At 37.4% G+C, this 12,928-nt stretch overlaps 1 protein-coding gene across 19 annotated transcripts in view; it reads left to right on the top strand.

Moving 5' to 3' along the window:
• Nucleotides 1–12,928, top strand: part of SANBR (SANT and BTB domain regulator of CSR) — an 80,065-nt gene that overhangs the window by 65,342 nt on the left and 1,795 nt on the right. For 5 of the 19 annotated variants that reach the window (XR_014082847.1, XR_014082830.1, XR_014082841.1 and 2 more), the window contains one exon: nt 7,694–7,800. The exons of the other annotated variants lie outside the window; for them this stretch is intronic. The gene's annotated coding sequence lies outside the window, so the exon portion shown is untranslated. The remainder of the gene's footprint in view (nt 1–7,693; nt 7,801–12,928) is intronic. 19 annotated transcript variants of the gene reach the window in all.

The raw sequence follows: 12,928 nt of genomic DNA, 5'->3' as shown, positions 1-12,928 counted from the left end.
AGTGAAGCTTCAGCAAGAAATGTAGGCAACTGTCAAAATTATTTTACATCAGGAACAAATACTTGAGGGGAAGGGTCTCTATAAAGTGTATTCATTTCTAACGGTAAGTAGTGATATGGTAATCTAGTGTTTAAGTGTGTGGAGTCATATACTCAGGAAAGAAACATGACTTGTACCCAGTAAGTAGTGTAGCTGAATTTTTGTTAAATGATATCTATCTTTGTCCAACAAATCAGTGTAAGTCTCTCTGACAGTGGTTTTGGAGTAGGTAGTTCTAGGTTAGTATTTTTTCTTTTTTTAATGAGTTTATCAGTTTTTTGGTTTTTTTTTAATTTATTGGCTGTGCTGGGTCTTCATTGCTGTGTACAGGCTTTCTCTAGTTTCGGTGAGCAGGGACTACTCTCTAGATGTGGTGTGCAGTCTTCTCATTGTGGCTGCTTCTCATATTGCAGAGCACAGGCTCTAAGGGCACATGGGCTTAGTAGCTGTGACACAGCGGCTTGGTTGCTTTGAGGCATGTGGAATCTTCCCAGACAAGGAATCATACCTGCGTCCCCTGCATTGGCAGGTGGCTTCTTAACCATTGGACCACCAGGGAAGTCCTACGTTAGTATTTTTTAAATTAATTTATTTTAATTGAAGGCTAATTTCTCTACAATATTGTGGTGGTTTTTGCCATACATCAACATGAATCAGCCACAGGTGTGTGTGTGTCTCCACACCCAGAATCCCCCTCCCACCTCTCTACCCACCCCATCCTTCTGGGTTGTCCCAGAGCACTGGATTTGGGTGCCCTGCTTCATGAATCGAACTTGTACTGGTCATCTATTCTACATATGGTAATATACATGTTTCAGTGATGTTCTCTCAAATCTTGCCACCCTCGCCTTCTCCCGCAGTCCAAAAGTCTGTTCTTTACATCTGTGTCTCTTTTGTTATCTTGCATATAGGATCATCATTACCATCTTTCTAAATTCCATATGTATGCGTTAATATACTGTGTTGGTGTTTCTCTTTCTAACTTACTTCACTCTGTATAACAGGCTCCAGTTTCATCCACCCTATTAAAACTGACTCAAATGCTTTCTTTTTTATAGCTGAGTAATATTCCATTGTGTATATGTACCACAATTTCTTATCCAGTCATCTGCCAATGGACATCTGGGTTGCTTCCATGTCCTAGCTATTGTAAACAGCGCTGCAATGAACAGTGGGGTACTTGTGTCTCTTTCAATTCTGGTTCCCTCGGTGTGACTGCCCAGCAGTGGGATTGCTGGGTCAGATGGCAGTTCTATTTCCAGGTTTTTAAGCAATCTCCATACTGTTCTCCATGGGGGCTATAACAGTTTGCATTCCTACTAACAGTGTAAGAGGGTTCCCTTTTCTCCACACCCTCTCCAGCATTTATTGCTTGTAGACTTTTTGATGACAGCCATTCTAACCAGCGTGAGACGATACCTCATTGTGGTTTTGACTTGCATTTCTCTGATGATGAGTAATGTTGAACATCTTTTCATGTGTTTGCTAGCCATCTATATGTCTTCTTTGGAGAAATGTCTGTTTAATTCTTTGGCCCACTTTTTGATTGGGTCGTTTATTTTTCTGGTATTGAGCTGCATGAGCTGCTTGTATATTTTGGAGATTAATTCTTTGTCAGTTGTTTCATTTGCTATTATTTTCTCCCATTCTGAAGACTGCCTTTTCACCTTGCTTATAGTTTCCTTCATTGTGCAAAAGCTTTTAAGTTTAATTAGGTCACATTTGTTTATTTTTGCTTTTATTTCCTTCACTCTGGGAGGTGGGTAATAGAGGATCTTGCTATGATTTATGTCAGAGAGTGTTCTGCCTATGTTTTCCTCTAAGAGTTTTATAGTTTCTGTTCTTACATTTAGAGCTTTAATCCATTTTAAGTTTATTTTTGTGTATGGTGGTAGAAAGTGTTCTAGTTTTATTCTTTTACAGGTGGTTGACCAGTTTTCCTAGCACCACTTGTTAATAAAGAGCTGTCTTTTCTCCATTGTATATTTTTGTCTCCTTTGTCAAAGATAAGGTGTCCATAGGTGCATGATTGTATCTCTGGGCTTTCTATTTTGTTCCATTGATCTGTATTTCTGTCTTTGTGCCTGTCTTGATGACTGTAGCTTTGTAGTATAGTCTGAAGTCAGGGAGGTTGATTGCTCCAGTTCCATTCTTCTTTCTCAAGATTGCCTTGGCTATTCGAGGTTTTTTATGTTTCCATACAGATCGTGAAATTATTTGTTCTAGTTCTGTGAAAAATACTGTTGGTAGCTTGATAGGGATTACGTGGAATCTATATATTGCTTTGGGTAGTATACTCATTTTCACTATATTGATTCTTCCAATCCATGAACATGGGATATTTCTCCATCTCTTTGTGTCATCTTTGATTTCTTTCATCAGTGTTTTATAATAATTTTCTATATACAAGACTTGTTTCTTTAGGTAAATTTATTCCTAAGTATTTTATTCTTTTTGTTGCAATGGTGAATGGGATTGTTTCCTTAATTTCTCTTTCAGTTAGTATATAGGAATGCAAGGGATTTCTGCATATTAATTTAAATCCTGCAACTTTACTATATTCATTGATTAGCTCTAGTAATTTTCAGGTGGTGTCTTTAGGGTTTTCTATGTAGAGGATCATGTCATCTGCAAACAGAGTTTTACTTCTTCTTTTCCAGTTTGGATTCCTTTTATTTCTTTTACTTCTCTGATTGCTGTGGCTAGGACTTCCAAAACTCTGTTGAATAGTAGTGGTGAGAGTGGGCACCCTTGTCTTGTTCCTGATTTTAGAGGAAATGCTTTCCATTTTTCACCATTGAGGATAATGTTTGCTGTGGGTTTGTTGTATATGGCTTTTATTATGTTGAGGTATGTTCCTTCTGTGCCTGCTTTCTGGAGAGTTTTGATCATAAATGGTTGTTGAATTTTGTCAAAGGCTTTCTCTGCATACTCTTGAGATAATCATCTGGTTTTTATCCTTCAATTTGTTAATATGGTGTATCACAATGATTGATTTGTGAATATTGAAGAATCCTTGCATCCCTGGGATAAAGCCCACTTGGTCATGATGTATGATCTTTTTAATATGTTGTTGGATTCTGTTTCCTAGAATTTTGTTGAGGATTTTTGCATCTGTGTTCATCAGTGATATTGGCCTGTAGTTTTCTTTCTTTTTGGCATCTTTGTCTGGTTTTGGTATCAGGGTGATGGTGGCCTCATAGAGTGAGTTTGGGAGTTTACCTTCCTCTTCAGTTTTCTGGAAGAGTTTGAGTAGGATAGGTGTTAGCTCTTCTCTAAATTTTTGGTAGAATTCGGCTGTGAAGCCATCTGGTCCTGGGCTTTTGTTTGTTGGAAGATTTTTTATTACGGTTTCAATTTCCGTGCTTGTGATGGGTCTGTTAAGATTTTCTATTTCTTCCTGGTTTGGTTTTGGAAGGTTATTCTTTTCTAAGAATTTGTCCATTTCTTCCAAGTGGTCCGTTTTATTGACATATAATTGCTCATAGTAGTCTATGATCTTTTGTGTTTCTATGTTGTCTCTTGTGATTTCTCCATTTTCATTTCCAGTTTTATTGATTTGATTCTTCTCTCTTTTTTTCTTGATGAGTCTGGCTAACAGACTATTTTATTTATATTCTCAAAGAGCCAGCTTTTAGTTTGTTGATTTTTGCTGTAGTCTCCTTTCTTTCTTTCTCATTTATTTATGCTCTGATTTTTATGATTTATTTCCTTCTACTAACTTTGGGGTTATTCTTTTCTTCTTTTTGTAGTTGCTTTAGGTGTAAAGTTAGGTTGTTTATTTGATGTTTCTCTTGTTTCTTGAGGTAGGCTTGTATTGCTATGAACTTCCCTCTTATCACTGGTTTTATTGAATCCCTTAGGTTTTGAGTTGTTGTGTTTTTTCATTTGTTTCTATGCATATTTTGATTTCCTTTTTGATTTCTTCCATGATCTGTTGGTTATTCAGAAGCTGTTGTTTAGCCTCCGTATGTTTGTATTTTTAATAGTTTTTTTCCTGTAGTTGATGTCTAATCTTGTATCAACTTGTAACCAGATACATTGATATACAGATACATTGTGGTCAGAAAAGATGCTTGAAATGATTTCAATTTTTAAAAATGTAACCCAGGCTAGATTTATGGCCCAGAATGTGATCTATCCTGAAGAATGTTCCATGTGCCTTTGAGAAAAAGGTGAAATCCATTGTTTTTGGGTAAAATGCCCTATAGATATCAATTAGGTCTACCTGGTCCATTGTATCACTTAAAGCTTGTGTTTCCTTGCTAATTTTCTGTTTGGTTGATCTATCCATAGGTTTGACTGAGGTATTAAAGTCTCCCACTATTATTGTGTTACTTTTAATTTCCCCTTTCATACTTGTTAGCATTTGCCTTATGTATTGAGGTCCTAAGTTAGTATTTTTTTAAAGGTCACCAGGTGACTGTTTTGAGAGAGGTTGAGAACTTTATTATGTGTCATGCCATCTTTAAGTGACTAACACTGTAAACCTCAGCCAAAGTTGTGTTCAGGAGCATAAAAAAATCAAGAAAGCATATATTCTAATGTTTTCAGAATATATGAAAGCATGGATATTGCACTATATATGTGCTATAATATAGTGCACTCACTAGAGTGCTGCCATAAGATGGTGCCAAAGTACAAGAAAACCATAGTTTAAGTCACGTTAAGCTTGATGCTTGCTTAGTCTTCCTTGCCAAGTGCACATATGCATATTGGTTGTAGAGGGAAACAGAATATTGAGGAAATAACTGTTAAAAGGAATTTTAGCTAAAATACATAAGGAATCCTAGAAGGCAAATGAGAAAAAGGAAGAAAAGGAGAAAAAAAAAAGCAAGGCGCACCACTTAAAATATCAAGTTTAAATTTCACGCCCTTTCTTCAATATCAGAATCGCCTATTCCCATAAGAGTGCTTTTGTATATTTATTCTATAGGTCTATTATGCCCATACATGTTGTTATACTTTTGCTACATATACTTTATATCCACAACATAAAATACTATTTAAATTTAGTATAATAAACTCATTCTATGTATCTCATGTGATTTTTTATACTCTGCATTTTTGAGATTTATATATTTTTGAGACAGATAACTTCTGTTTATTTATTTTAGCTAATCCATAGTCATCTATTCTGTGAATCTACAAAAAAAATATGTGTTTATTTCTTGTCAATGGGCATTGAGTTTATTTAAATTTTTTTTTTTTTGTAAAATAATACTGCAGTAGAAACATTTGATCATTGTCTTTGTGCATCTGTGAGTTGCACAAGTTAACTGTTCTCCAGAGTTGACCCACTAGCTTGGCCTGCTAGCATATGTAAAGGTCCTCATCATTTCTGCTTTGTCACCAACAATGAAGGTTATATCAATTAGGATGACTAAATTAAGCCACAATAACCAAGAACTGGGCTTCCCAGGTTGTGCTAGTGGTAAAGAACCCATCTGCCAATACAGGAGACATAAGAGACATGGGTTCGATCCCTGGGTGAGGAAGAGCCCCTCGAGGAGGGCATGGCAATCCACTCCATTAGATTTGGACACAACTGAAGTGACTTAGAACACAGGCACACAACCGAGAACCACCAGTGACTTAATTCCAAGGTTTATTTCATGCTGCAACTGCAGTGCAGGTCAGCAGTGAAAGGCTATTCATCGCAGTCACTAAGGGACCTGGGTTGAAAGGATCCATCCTGACACATGCTTCTGAGAGGCTGGGACAGAGAACTAAAGGGCTCCCACTCTGGCTGTGAAAGTTTCTGTACAGAAGTGACACACATCATTTCTGCTCACATTTAATTGGCCAAAAAAGTCATGTGATCACCTCAGAGTTCCAGTTTCTCCCTTGAGAGTCTGAATGTTTGTGAATGGTTACCACATACTGATAGACTTTAATTTTTATGAGTTCAGTGAGTATGAAACAGTGACTTGTTATTTTTATTTGTATGTCCGTAATTACTACTGTGGTTGGCATATATTCAGATGTTTTTTGTCATATGTGTTTACTCTTTTGAAAATTGCCTGTTTTTATCCCTTGCCCACTTTTCTATTGAGTTTTTCAAATCTTATTTTGTAGCATATCTTTATAGTCTGTTTCCTAATCCTTTATTGATTCTATCTTCCAGACTGTGGCATTGCTTTCCACTTTGTTTAAGGTTCCTTTGTTAATGGAATTTAATTTTAATGTAGTCATTTTTGACAATTTTTTTTTCTTTATGGTTAGTAGTTTCTGCATCTTATTTAAGAAATCCTTTCTTTAGGACTTCCCTGGTGGTCCAGTGGCTTAAGACTCCAAGCTCCCAGTGCAGGGGCCTGGGTTACATCCCTGGTCAGGGAACTGGATCCCACATGCCACAACTAAGGGTTTGAATACTTCAGCTGTAGATGCCGAGTGCTGCAACTAAGATCCAGAGCAGCCAAATAATATTGCTTTTTTTAAAAGGAATCCTTTCTTGTTCAAAATTTACAGCAATAGTTACTATCTGAAGTTTTAAAGTTTTGTGTTTTCACATTAGCTCTTTAATCTACCTGATATTGACTTCGGCTGTGCTATAAAGTGAGGATCTGATTCTTATTTTTTCCATTTAAATATAAAATGATTTCAGCCTCATTTTAAATTTGTAATGCTGCCTGTCATATACTGCCATGTTTCTGAATATGTATAAGCTTTTCCAGGATCCTTACTTTGTTCCATTGGTCTTTGTCTAATCCTGTGCTAGAACTACACTGTCTTAATTTACTATGGCTTTATAAAGACCTTTGTATCTGATTAAGTCCAACCGCCTTGTTCTATTTCTTTCTTATTTTTAAAAATAGTTTACATGGTTTAAAAATTAAAGGCTATAAAATGATTGTATGTCAGCAAATAGAAACCATATTAGGTGCTTTAATACTGTGCTATGCTGTACTGTGTTGCTCAGTCCTGTTAGACTTTTTGTGAGTTCATAGACTGTAGCCCCCCAGGCTCCTCTGTCCATGGGGATTCTCCAGGCAAGAATACAGGAGTGGGCTGCCATGCCCTCCTCCAGCAGAATCTTCCCAAGCTAGGGATCAAACTCAGGCCTCCCACATTTCAGGCAGATTCTTTACCAGCTGAACCACCAGGGAAGCCCAAGAATACTGGAGTGGGTAGCCTATCCCTTCTCCAAGGGATCTTCCCAGCCCAGGAATTGAACCAGGGTCTCCTGCTTTGCAGGCAGATTCTTTATCAGAAGAGCTTCCAGGGAAGCCCAGATGTTTTAATAGATGGGTGTCAATACTAGAAATTGATTAAGCAGGCAATGGAGAATTTTAAAAATGAAAAGAGGACATTGAGGTACGAGAGTATTTGCAGGTACAACCTTAAGGGCTGAGAGAACAAAGTAAAGAAGTTTTCTATTTATCATTTTTCCTTTTACTTGGTGAATGGTGTATTTTGGTCCTTTAGAGAGTTTTTACTTTAAGCTTCTCAAGTTTAACAATCGAATCTTTCATGACTTTAGATTCTGAGTCATGTGTAGAAGGTCTTTCACATTTAAAGGCTATAAAGAAATTCTACATGTTTTCTTGTAGAACATGTATGATTTTATTTTTCCCATTTAAGTGTTTGATTCATTTGAAAGTTTTCATGGTATAATATGTGAAGTATGGACGCAACTTTATGTTTGTTTCAGATGGTTACCCAGTTTCCATGCTGACGATAAATACACATATTGGATAGAATTCTTTCCTCCACTAGTTTGAGATGCTGAATTTTTTACACACTGAATCCTGGTTTAAGGTAATTCTAATTGCAAACCCCCCAAAGGGCTCAAGTACAATAGAAGTTTACATGTCATTTGAGTAAATTTCAAATACTTATTCTTTATTAGCTGACAGCTTCCTGAATTGGTAATTTGACTACTCAAGTTCTTACTGTCTTCTGACTCCACACTTTTCAAATCAGGCTTCCAAGTAACCATGCTTATCAGAGGACAGGGATAGAGGAGACGATTACGTGTGGGCAGGCCTGATAGTGGCTCACATCACTTTGCCTCAAATTCTGTTGCTTTGAACACAATCACATGGCCTCACCTGTTTTTCCATAAATCTCTTTCTTTTTTTAATTTTTAAAAATATTTATTTGTTTTTGGCTACACTGGATCTTCATTGGTGCTCACAGGCTTTTTCTAGTTGCAGTGAGTGGGGGCTATTCTCCAGTTGAGATGCATGGGCTCCTCATTGCGGTTGCTTCTCTTGTTGCAGAGCACAGGCTCTAAGGACTGTGGGCTCAGTGGTGCTTGGGCTTAGCTACCCCACAGCATGTGGGATCTTCCAGAACCAGGGGTTGAACCCATGTCCTCTGCATTCCAAGGCGAATTCTTAACCTCTGAACCACCAGGGAAGTCCCATAAATTTCATTTCTAATTAGCATTTCCTGTTACCCTCTATCTTTTTTTTTTAAGATTTTTTTTTGATGTAGACCATTTTTTAAAGTCTTTATTGAATTTTTTACAATATTCTGTTTTATGTTTTGCTTTTTTGGCCCCAAGGCATGTGAGATCTTAGCTCCCCAACCAGGAATCTTCCAATTCACCACCCGAATTGGAAGATGAAGTCTTAACCACTGGACAGCCAGGGAAGTCATTCTCTTCCTTAATCTTGTCAGAGGCTAATATATTTTATCAGGTTTTCAAAGAACCAGCTTTTAGAAAAAAAAAGCCATTGGATGAAGGAATTTAAGATTATGACCCATTCTCTCTCACCCTCAATCCCACCCCCACAAACCAAAATGTTTGAAGATCAATACAGTGGCTGACTTTATTTTTGGGGGCTCCATAATCACTGCAGATGGTGATTGCAGCCATGAAATTAAAAGACACTTACTCCTTGGAAGGAAAGTTATGACCAACCTAGACAGCATATTAAAAAGCAGAGACATTGTCAACAAAGGTCCGTCTAGTCAAGGCTATGGTTTTTCCAGTAGTCATGTATGGATGTGAGAGTTGAACTATAAAGAAAGCTGAGCACTGAAGAATTGATGCTTTTGAACTGTGGTATTGGGGAAGACTCTTGAGAGTCCCTTGGACTGCAAGGAGATCCAACCAGTCCATCCTAAAGGAGATCAGTCCTGGGTGTTCATTGGAAAGACTGATGTTGAAGCTGAAACTCCAGTACTTCGGCCACCTGATGCGAAGAGCTGACTCATTTGAAAAGACCCAGATGCTGGGAAAGATTGAAGGCAGGAGGAGAAGGGGATGACAGAGGATGAGATGGTTGGATGGCATCACCGACTCAATGGACATGGGTTTGGGTAGACTCCGGCAGTTGGTGATGGACAGGGAGGCCTGGTGTGCTGCGATTCATGGGGTCGTAAAGAGTCAGACATAACTGAGCGACTGAACTGACTCATGAGATGCATGAGGTTAGTTACAGACCACGTTTGCTAATGTGACAAAAAGTTTTCTCATTCCTAGATGATGAAATTTTAAAAAATTTAGTACAGAAAGCCTTTTTTAAGAGCCAAGCTGACAAGACTATACAGTCACTTTGTAAATACATAAATTTTCCCAAATTTGCAAAGCAGTTTATAAAAGATTCTTGTCAAAACTCAGCTAGCTAGCAAGCTGAAAAACTAGTTCTTTTTTTTTTTTTTAGTTTAGAGAAATGGATATCGCAAAATCCTTTGTGTGTGTGTGCTTAGTCGTACAGTCATGTCTGACTCTTTGCAACCCAACAGACTGTAACCTGCCAGGTTCCTCTGTCCGTGGAATTTTCTCGGCAAGGATACTGGAGTGGGTTGCCATTTTCTCCTCCAGAGGATCTTCCCAACCCAGGGATGGAAGCTTCATCTCTTGTGTCTCCTGCATTGGCAGGCGGATTCATTACCACTGCACCACTAATATTCCATAAACTTGTGTAATATGTGACATAGTGAAACCCATATTTTATGTATTAAACTGTGCATTACAGAGACAGAGAGGACCTGGACAGAGGTAAATGTAACCTGATTATATCCTGTGATAATACTATAAAAGCTCTGTTAAAGATAATACCATAAAAGCTCTGTTAAAGAATAATCATTAGTATGGACTGGCCATTTCCTGTTAAACTACAATTCTGTCTATTGTATTTTTGTTTTCTATTTCATTAATGTTTGTTTTTTACTTGAACATATACAAAAAGCAGCCTTTGTTCATGGATGGGTTTACAATATTATAAAGTTGTTCATTTTCCCCCAATAATATACAAATTTAGTGTAACTACAATAAAAATACCATGTTTTTCATGGAACTAGATGAATTGATAATGAAGTTTATGTGGAAAAAAATATGCAAGAAGAGCTAGGAAAATCTTGAAAAAGAAATGGAATGTAGTGTGCAGAATAGACTGGCCCTATCAGATGTGAAAGCATTCTATGAAGTCTCTATAACTGAAACTGGGTATGGATCTACTAGAATCCAGAAATAGACTCAAGAAAATAAAGAATTGGAGTATATGACAAAGGTGGCATCTCAAACCTACTGGGAGAGATGGGCTTTTAATAAATTAAGCCTTGGGACAACTGAATATTTTGAAAATGACAGATTTGCACTGTACCTGATCATATACTAGAATAGAATCTCAAAATATCAGAGAGCTATTTGTAAATAATTAAATAAAAAAAGAAGTAGAAAAAATGTGTATGAATTCCTCTATAATCTTGGAGTGGCAAAAGCAATAAAGAAAAGACTGGTAACTACTTTTTAAAATAACTTCATGGCATAAAGAAAATGAATAAATAAGATAGGAAAGATTGCAACTTGGAGAAAATATTAAAGGTTTTATTACATAGGGCTAATCTCACTAATATATAATACTTATTTAAAAATCAAGATGAAAAATATAAAAGACAAAAACTGATGAAAAAAGAACGAAATATTGGATAGACATTTCACAGAAAAAGATGTATGTATGACCTTAAAACAAACAAAAGGTGCTGAGTGTATTATAGGAGAAATGCAGCTTAAAACTGCACTGAAGTACCTATTCTCAACTTTCAAAATGACACAAAACAATTGATAAGAATAAAATGGTATTACCTTAAGAAGGGAAATTTGGCAATGTCTAGCAAATATACATGTGCATTTATCCTTTGACCCAGCAATGCCACTTCTGGGCTTCCCTCATAGCTCAGTCAGTAAAGAATCTGCCTGCAATGCGAGGGACCTGAGTTCAATTCCTGGGTCGGGAAGATCCCCTGGAGAAGGAAATGGCAACCCACTCTAGTATTCTTGCCTGGAGAATCCCATCAACAGAGGAGCCTGGCAGGCCACAGTCCATGGGGTCTCAAGAGTTGGACACGACGTAGCGACTAAACCTACCATGCAACTTCTAGGAAATTACTATGAAATTACATCCTAACATGTAAAATGATACAAAAGTAAAATTAGTCGCTATAGCACTATTCATACACAATAGCATAATGTGAAAACAACTCAAATGTCCATCAGCAGGAAACTGGTTGAATAATAGGGCACCAACACATTAGAGCTAGCCTCTCCAGTATTCTGGCCTGGAGAATTCCATGGACTGTATAGTCCTTGGGGTCGCAAAAAGTCGGACGTGGAGCAACTTTCACTTTCAACACATTAGAGTATTGACTAGCCATTACCAAGAACAAGGACAAAGATTATTTCTATGAATTTTTTAATGTGGTTTTTATTTATTTATTTTTGGCTGTGCTTGATTTTCATTGCTATACAGGCTTTTCTTTTTTCTTATTTTTTCTCTAGTGTGGTGAGCGGGGACTACTCTCTAGTTGCAATGCACAGGCATTTCATAGCAATGGCTTCTCTTGTGCAGCATGGGCTCCAGGTTGTGAGGGCTTCAATAGTTGTGGCACACGGCCTCAGTAGAGCTCCCGGGCTCTAGAGCACAGGCTCAATAGCTGTGGTTCATGGGCTTAGTTGCTCTGGGACACCTAGAATCCTCCCAGATCAGGTATCAAACCCATGTCCCCTGCATTGGCAGGTGGATTACTCACCACTGAGCTAGCAGGGAAGCCCTATTTCTGTGAATTGATGTGGGTGTATTGAGCAGAGAAGCAAGAAATGTATAGAGTAAGAGTCTTTTGTTTAAGAAATAGAAATAAGAAATTCATAGACTATTTTTAAACAATATATTCAGTTTTACTTAACAACATATCCATATTAGTTCAACAATAAATATGTTTATTTTTGCAAAAAGAAACAGAAGACATCAACCAAAAAGATGACAAAACTGATTATGTATGGGGCACAGGAATAAGGTGGAGAGGTTAGGAAAAGCTAGGCTTCTCTGAGTGTAACTCTTTACACAGTTTGATTTAAAAAAAACAACTTTATTTGGAAATCATTATGTTGAAGGAAAAAATGGGATATGAAAGGATGGTCATGTCCCGAGGTCTTGAGTGAGTCCCTGGGATTAGCCACCAAGTGAGGGTTCTTGACTTTGTGCAGAAAAGAATTCAAGAGCAGGCCATTGTAAAGTGAAAATTTTATTTAGAGAGATATATACCCCACAGACAGACTGTGGGCCATCTCAGAAGATGAGAAAACTGGAAAAGAGAGATCACTAAAAAAATCTTTAAAGATTATTCAATCAAATTAAGAAGCATTGTGTGGCAGATAATGTTGGTTGCTTACCCAGCAGCCATTCCCTTCCTTCTTTGCTAATAGAATTCCAGATTTTCCCAAGTGTTAAGTGGTAAGATGCTTATAAGGGAAGCCATCCCTTCACTAGCCTCAGAAGACAAATTTTAATTAGTCCAGGCTACTAATGGTGATTCAACTTCCCTTGCCAGTGATTCACTTAAGAATGAGCATGTGATTGTGGATAATGAGAGGTGAAGGAAAGTCTGTTGTAGCATTTCTGGGAAATTTTCTCTGCTATTTAAAAATAGGTGTGAG

This window comes from Giraffa tippelskirchi, chromosome 4 (genome assembly GCF_054371585.1).
Source record: "Giraffa tippelskirchi isolate mGirTip1 chromosome 4, T2T-mGirTip1v1.2.pri, whole genome shotgun sequence".
Classification (NCBI taxonomy): Eukaryota; Metazoa; Chordata; class Mammalia; order Artiodactyla; family Giraffidae; genus Giraffa; species Giraffa tippelskirchi.
This window is presented reverse-complemented; position numbering and strand designations above follow the sequence as displayed.